Below are 7372 nucleotides of genomic sequence, written 5' to 3'. Positions count from 1 at the left end.
TTCTTTGTTGCTCCTGGTAATTAATGAAATAAATTCAAGTTGATAATGAAAATCTGCTTTTGTTTTGTTTAATACAGAAATTGTGGTGAGCAGGAATTAGAATCCCAGAAACAGATTTCTTGCTGAGTCATTCACTCTTGGTCGAGACAAGCCTTCAGTTTGTATTGAATTTTAATGTGATGTTTCCTCAATGTTCTTCCCCTCCCCTCCTCCAAGAGCCCAGTGGCTATAGTCACCTGGTTAGTTATTTCCCTGTGACTAGAGGGAAAGTGTCCTCCTCGAAGGGTGGGGCAAGCTCTGCAGAGATGCTTCTGGGAAACCTCACCCATGGTTTTTTTTTTTAAAATTTTCTTTTGTTTATTTATTTATTTATTTATTCACCCATCTTCACTTTCCAGAATCTTACTCATGGCCTCTCTCCCAAAGGAATATGCGTGACAGACTGCTGTAACATCCACCTTGTAAGTGAAGAATGATCAGCTTGTCATCCAAACTTCAGTAATTATACTAAGTATGCTATGATAAATCCAGTCTCAAGTAAAGCAACTTTTAGTTTAAGAAGCATCTTGGGGATTTTTTAAAAATTAATTGTAATGAAAGTTTACAGATACACAGGGTTCCCATTCATTCATTTTTTCACTTTTCTCCCTGTCCACCTTTCCCCCCAAATTCTCTCTACTCTTTGAAAAGTAAAAGAAAAATTCTTTCATTGTTATACAATCCCTCCCCCCCCAATCCACTCCACTGTGCAGCCTTCATTCTGGACTTCAGTCATGACAATAATATCTAATCATATAGCCCTTTTAAACAGTTCTCTCTCTCTCAACTGTTTCAGTACAGTATACATTACTTATCCCCTCTTTCTCAGTCTTCCCTCAACCCCGATGTCAGTACTGTTTTACAGCAATAGCTCTATGCAATATTTGTCCTTTTGTGACTGAGATATTTCACTCAGCATTGTTTTAGGTGCAAATGAGATTTCTATCAAACTTTCTGAAATAATGACAATACTAGCAGCTGCTAAGTAATATTATTCCAGATGTTAAATCGATGTTTAAGAATTTAATTCTGGATTTAAAACTTTCATTGTTGTGAATTTGACCCACAGCTGACCCTCCATTGGATTTCTGACAGTCAATCTCATGGGAGGAGATTGCCTCTCTTTCTCCTCAAGATGTGCTGGTTGTTTCTAACCATCAGAGGGGTAAGGCCTTCAGTCGCCAATGTTCCCTCATTTCAGACTGTTGTTGTTCTGTGCTGTTGAGTCAGAATGGACTAAAAGTCCACCCCTAGTGAGCTTTCAGAAGATGTAAAATCACACAGGAGGTGACTTCCCAGCTCTCTCTTGATGAGCAGCTGGTGGTCTTGAACGACATACCTTCAAGTTAGCAGCACAGTGCCTTACCAATAGGCTACTAGAGCTTCCTCAATCTGTCCTTGGTGTTGTTGTTAAGTACCATTGGGTCTCTTGCGACTCACCATGACCCTATGTATAACAACTTTGAACCCTGCTCTATGCTAAGCCAACCTTATTGTCTCTGACACACCTGTGCCCATTACCCCAGTCACTGAGTCAGTGCATCTCATCCAGGGTCTTCCTCTCTTACCGTATCCTTCCACCCTTCTATGCACGATGTCCCTCTCCAAGGACTGGTTCCTCCTTGCAATACACCCAAAGTATGTCAGATGGAGCCTCAAAAAATCCTTGCCTCCAAGGAGCAGCCTGGTTTCAGTCTCTCCAGGTTGGACCTGTTTGTTCTCTTAGCAGTCCAGGGTATATTCAATACTATTGTCCAGCACCACAACACAAAGACATTGATTCTTCTTCTGTTATCCTTAGTCATTGTCCAGCTCTCTGATGAATAACAAAATTTTTTTAAAAAGGAAAAAAGTAATAAAAATGTAAAAATTTCTTGTGAATCTTTGCAATCTTATGGGCCCTAGACACTTTGTTTCCATGCCTAGTGGATAAGAAGGCCTTGACAATTATGAGGAATATGAGAGAAGAATTGGTGCCTTTGACTTGTGAGTGAGGAATACACAAAGGACTGTCAAAAGAGCAAACAAAGCTATTTTGGCTTAAGTGCAATCAGGTTTTTTCTTTCTTTTTTCTTCATTTTAACATCTGTTCATTTAGTTCTTTACATTGCCTTTTTTTTTTTAACCTTTTTTTTGGGTTTGTGTGTGTGTGTGTTTTACATTACCTTTTTGACCTCTGAAGGTTTCTGGCTAAATGGTTGATGGGAGTGTAGTAGGGGAACTGGTAACAAAACAAAAGGGAGAGGTTTCTCTTCTGTCTCTAGTGAGTTGGCTGCATGAAATGACCTAGGGCACTCTGGTGGCTAAATGATAAGGAGTTGCATTGGCAACCTAAAGGTGTGCGGTTCAAATCCACTAGTCACTCTATGGAAGAAAGTTGGGCACTCACCTTCAGCATGATTAACTGCCTCTGAAAACCTGCTGGAGAGTCAGCTATGGGTCTGCCTGACTCCATGATACACAACAACAATATATGGAATGACCTAACTGTGAGGATGTCTATCTCTCTCTCATATCTCTCTCTCTCTCTCTCTCTCTATCTCTATCTAATATCTATCTATCTATCTATGTTATTAGTATCATCTTTATTTTGTCAATGAGGATATAAAAACACAGAGAGGTTAAAGAATCCACTAAGCCCCACTCCCCATGAGGGTCTGAGATTTTAGTCTCTTGTGACTTCAGAGTCCGTGTTCTCGCCCTTGTACTGTCTTTCATCCTTACTATAAATTAGTTCGGACCACATGGGGAGTCCAGGAGCTCCTTTGACTTTGATGATATCTTGCCACACTGAGAGAATGGAGCATCAAGTTGTTGTTGTTGTTGGGTGTTGGTGAGTCAACTACAACTCACAGCAACCCTGTGAACAACAGATCTGACTGAACCGCACCCTATTCTGTGACACCTCATCCTGTCTGCTGTACTCCACCCCATTATTCAGTCACTGTGTCAATCCGTTTTGTTGACAGCCATTCTTTCCCTGACCCTCTATCTTTCTGAGCATTATGTCTTTCATCACGTTGAACAGATTACATAAATTAACTATGTAAGATTCGTAAACAGTGCAAGTATGACTTTAGAGTAAATTGGCATTCATAGAGACCCTACTGAACAAGGTGAACTGCCCACAGGGTATCTAAGACTAAATTTTTAACATTTTTTTTCATTCATATACATTGTATTTCACACATATGTTCATTCACATTGTGTTTCATATGATCATTCCCATACATTGTATCTGAGACTGTACTTCCTTATGGAAGTAGATTGGAAGAACCTTTCTCCCATGGAAAGGCTGATGGGTTGGAACTGCTGACCTTTTGGTTAGCTTCCATGTACTTTAGGATGGGCTACATAAGAATGTGGCCCTCTGGTTACCAGCCAGAACTAGCCCTCAAATCTACAAGAAGAAATGCAGTGCTGACATTTCGTGGTCTGTAGTAAAGGAAGCTTCCTGTCCCCAACTCTACTGTTTCTGAGTGTATTCAACCCAATTTTCTTTTTGAAAATTGTGATTTTAATGAAAGTTTACAGAAAAGTTGTATTCTCATTAATTAATTGTTACACATTTTCTTCCCTACTTCTTTGCCCAGTTCACTTAAAAAAAAATTATTGTTGTACAGTTTCACTGCCTCCCAGGCCACTTTGCAATACACCACTTAACTCTGGACAGTTGCATGCAAATAATAATATATTCCTAATCATATATTCCTTTTAAACACTTCATTATCTGTTCCAGTGCAGTGATCACTATCTGACCCCTCTTTTCCTAGTTTCCCTCCGACCCCTCCCCATGTCAGTCCTGTTTTATAACAGGGGTGTTATGCAGTATCAGAGCTGCCACCCAAACAGATACATGCACACTCGTATTTATTGCTATCTTATTCACAATAGCAGATAGAAGCAACCCAAGGGCCCATCAACAAACAAATGGATAGAAAAACTATGGTACATTCACATAATGGAATACGACACAGCACTGAAAAAAAATAAGGGACTTGTAAAATATTACAGAACATGGGAGACCCTGGAGGATATTATGGTGAGTAAAATATCTTACTTGGAAGCAGGAGTGGCATAACTTCCATAATAGCTTACCTCAGGAAACACTATGAATCTGGAGAAAGGACGAAAGTTGTAGAGGAGGTGTCCAGGACTTTCGTTCATAGGGTCTCTATGAGTCGCCTGCGACTTGACGGCATTTAACAATTTAACAACACAACACAAAATATCTCAATCAAATTTTCAACTAAAAACAGCCCATTGTGACAGAGTAGAAGTCCTCCCTCTGGTTTTCTGGGCTGTCATGTTTTGTTTTTTTTAAAGGGAAAAAGTAAAGATAGACATATTAGAAAGTTATGTCCCAGAGGACAGGACGGATCTTCCTTCTTGGAAAGGAAGGAATGGAGGAGGCCATGTGTCTGTGAGGCAAGGCTGTATTCATGGCGTCCTTATCTGGACATGCCGTGGGCTTAGGTCTGGGCAAATGAGACAATGTCATGAAGACTACAAAGTTTAGTGGGTGCTTCTCATTCCAGTTCCTGATCTCTGACATTATTCATGCATCTAACTCACTAATTATGTTATATCCAGGGGTGGGCAGCCTTTACTACGTGTGTTCTGATGATTTGTGTAACTTCTGCCTCCCCTATCTTGTTGGTTCTAATCCTAACATTCCCCCCCTTGAAGAGAGTAAGCCCCTAAAATATTTTAGGGTTTTGTTTGTTGTTGGTTTTTTTTTTTTTTTTTTTTTTTTGTTTTTTTTTGTTTCCCCCCACTCCCACCCCCTGGTTGTGTACCATCAAATTGGCTGACTTCCACATGGTCTGGAGCAGCCTGATTCTACAGAGGTTTGATCTTGTTTTCAGGTGAGACATAGGTGCAATGTTTATTAGCCATTGAGATGGAAGTTATTGTGTTCAGCCTCCTAACTGTGGTTGCTGTGATGCTAAACACTGTGACACTGATGTGTCAAATGTGATAATGGTTACCTATAATGGACAGTGGTGGCGCTACCTGATTAAAACAAGCTTGGAAGCAGGAGCAGCATCCACTTCCAAAATAGCTTGCCTCCGGAAAACCTATGAACCTGGAGAAACGATGAAAGTTATACAAGTGTTCAGGTCTTTCGTTCATAGGGTCACTATGAGTTGTCTACGACTGGATGGCACTTAACAACAACAACAACAACAATAACCGTCACCCTGGATCCAACTGGCACAGGAGGAGATTGCCCCGCCTTCTCCAGCAAAGTATCTGGTGGATTCACACCAAGCACTTTCAGGACTGCAGCACAACTTCTTGCCATTAGGCCACCAGAGCTCCCTTATTTTAGGGTTCTTAAGGAGATGACCACTCTACATACTTCATGCTGAACTTGGCTGTTGTCTTGCCAACAGGGTTATGAATCTCTCCATGGCCATATTTCTACAGGTCCCTAAATGTTCTGGCTATGTCAGATCTGTTAAAAGGCATATGATTAGGAGACAGGGTTGAATAAGATGGTATTCTTGTGCAACAACCTCCTTAACGTGAAACGTTCGGAGCCCGGAAGACACAAGTATCATTCATTAGTAGATTAAACAATCAGAGTTCAGAAAGCAGTAGCAGGCAAATTAGGACTGGCCACATAAAGAGGAAAACCACTAGGCTTAACTTCAGATCCGTGACCAAGAGCCCAAGAATCGAATGGCTGCTGACAGAAATTGAGAAGCTCTGTTTGTAAGTGATTTAAAAGTCAAAGCACCCACTTATGACCACTTACTGAAATAGCATCGTAGTCGCTATGAGTTGTGCGCCACTCAATGGCAATAAACAACAAACAACAATATTGAAGTAAGGTGGCAACGTGGGAGAAGAAGGGGCAATCAGTCTCCTCCCATGCCGTCAACTGCCTCTGAAAACCCACTGGGGGGTCAACTATGGGCCAGTTTCCACTCGATGGTACACAACAACAACAAGGTAAAAGGAGACGTCTAGTGAAGAGATGTACCATTAAAATGTAGCAAAAAAGATTATTACAAGAAGAAAGCTAAGGAGTACGGCAAGAGGGCATTTACCCAGCTGGCTTGTCTCGAGAGTGGGCTTTCTTTCCCAGTAATTGTAACATGTAATTTTTGCAAATTTTGTCGGTTAACATTCTTTTCTGGCAGCAGGACAAGGGGATATGGGCTGCCCATCTGTTCTGACTTTGAGACACGACGCTGGAGACAAGGAGCTTTCCAAGGCCTTAAGTGAGTGGTTCCTGGATTAGTTAAAATTAAACATCTTAGGGAGCTCTGGTGGCCTAGTTGCAAGGAGCTGCACTACAATCCCAGAGAGATACAGTTAGAATCCAGCAGATGCTTTGCTGGAGAAGGAAGGGCAATCTTCTCCTGTACCAGTCAGATCCAATTTGATGGTACACACACAAAACCCAAAAATTAAAATTACACAACTTTACTGGCCATATGTAGTCACCCAAGCATGGCTCCGAGTGTAGGATAGTGAAGGCCTCAATATAATTTAATATAATTTGTAATTTAATAAATTTATATAACAAATTTTATAAATTTATAATTTAATAGAATTTAGTGTGGGCATTGAGCAGATGATTACCCTGCATTCTTTTTTCTTTTTGGTGTGCCCAATTTTATTGAAAATATTACAGCCCAGCAGACAGACTCAAACGGCTACCCGTGGTGTTTTGAAATTCATCCCGACTGTGGGCTGAGTGAACTACAGGTTGGACAGACTGCCAAAGTCCAAGAGTTTCAGCATTTCCTTAGTATCAGGATCTACTTCAATGATCTCCTGATCCAGGGCTGAACCCTCCGGTACATAACGATCTCTCCTTTCTCTCTCCTCCTCATGCAGTTTAACGGAGATTCCTTTCACATGCCCTCTCTGAATCCACTTTGTCAGCTGTGTGACACAGCCTGCTATCTTGTTCTGGAGCTTCTTGCTGGGAATAATGGTGATCTCCTTGCATACGTGCTTGTTCGTGTGGAAGTCACTTCCCAGGCGCGTGTAGTATTTCTCAATGATGACCCGGGCCGCCTTCGTCACGGTTTTGGTGCGAACGCAGCTCATGTTGGCGGGTCCTTGGTGAAAGACCTACCCTAAGTTCTTAAGGGAGCGCAGAGGAAGCCACCAAGCTCTCTGGTGGGAGAGGCAGAAGGGTAACAAGGGCTAAGCCTGGCTCTCATCTTAATACAAGCAGATTGCCAGGAGCAGCTGGGTGGCTTCAAACCACTAGCCCTTCAATTACCAGCCAAGTGTTTAATGTTGGCTGTTTGCTCCAACTGTAGGATTGCATTTTAATTTAGCTAGAAGTGCTTCAGGATGGATGGTG

The 7372-nt window shown here is 41.5% G+C and overlaps 1 pseudogene; it reads right to left on the bottom strand.

Moving 5' to 3' along the window:
• Positions 1-6702: 6702 nt before the first annotated feature.
• Positions 6703-7110, bottom strand: LOC102848209 (annotated as a pseudogene).
• Positions 7111-7372: the final 262 nt, after the last annotated feature.

This window comes from Elephantulus edwardii, unplaced genomic scaffold, assembly GCF_000299155.1.
Source record: "Elephantulus edwardii isolate Elephantulus edwardi_28Jun2011 unplaced genomic scaffold, EleEdw1.0 scaffold00027, whole genome shotgun sequence".
In the NCBI taxonomy this organism is placed as follows: Eukaryota; Metazoa; Chordata; class Mammalia; order Macroscelidea; family Macroscelididae; genus Elephantulus; species Elephantulus edwardii.
The sequence above is the reverse complement of the archived record's forward strand: the minus strand, read 5'-3'. Positions and strand labels throughout refer to the sequence as shown.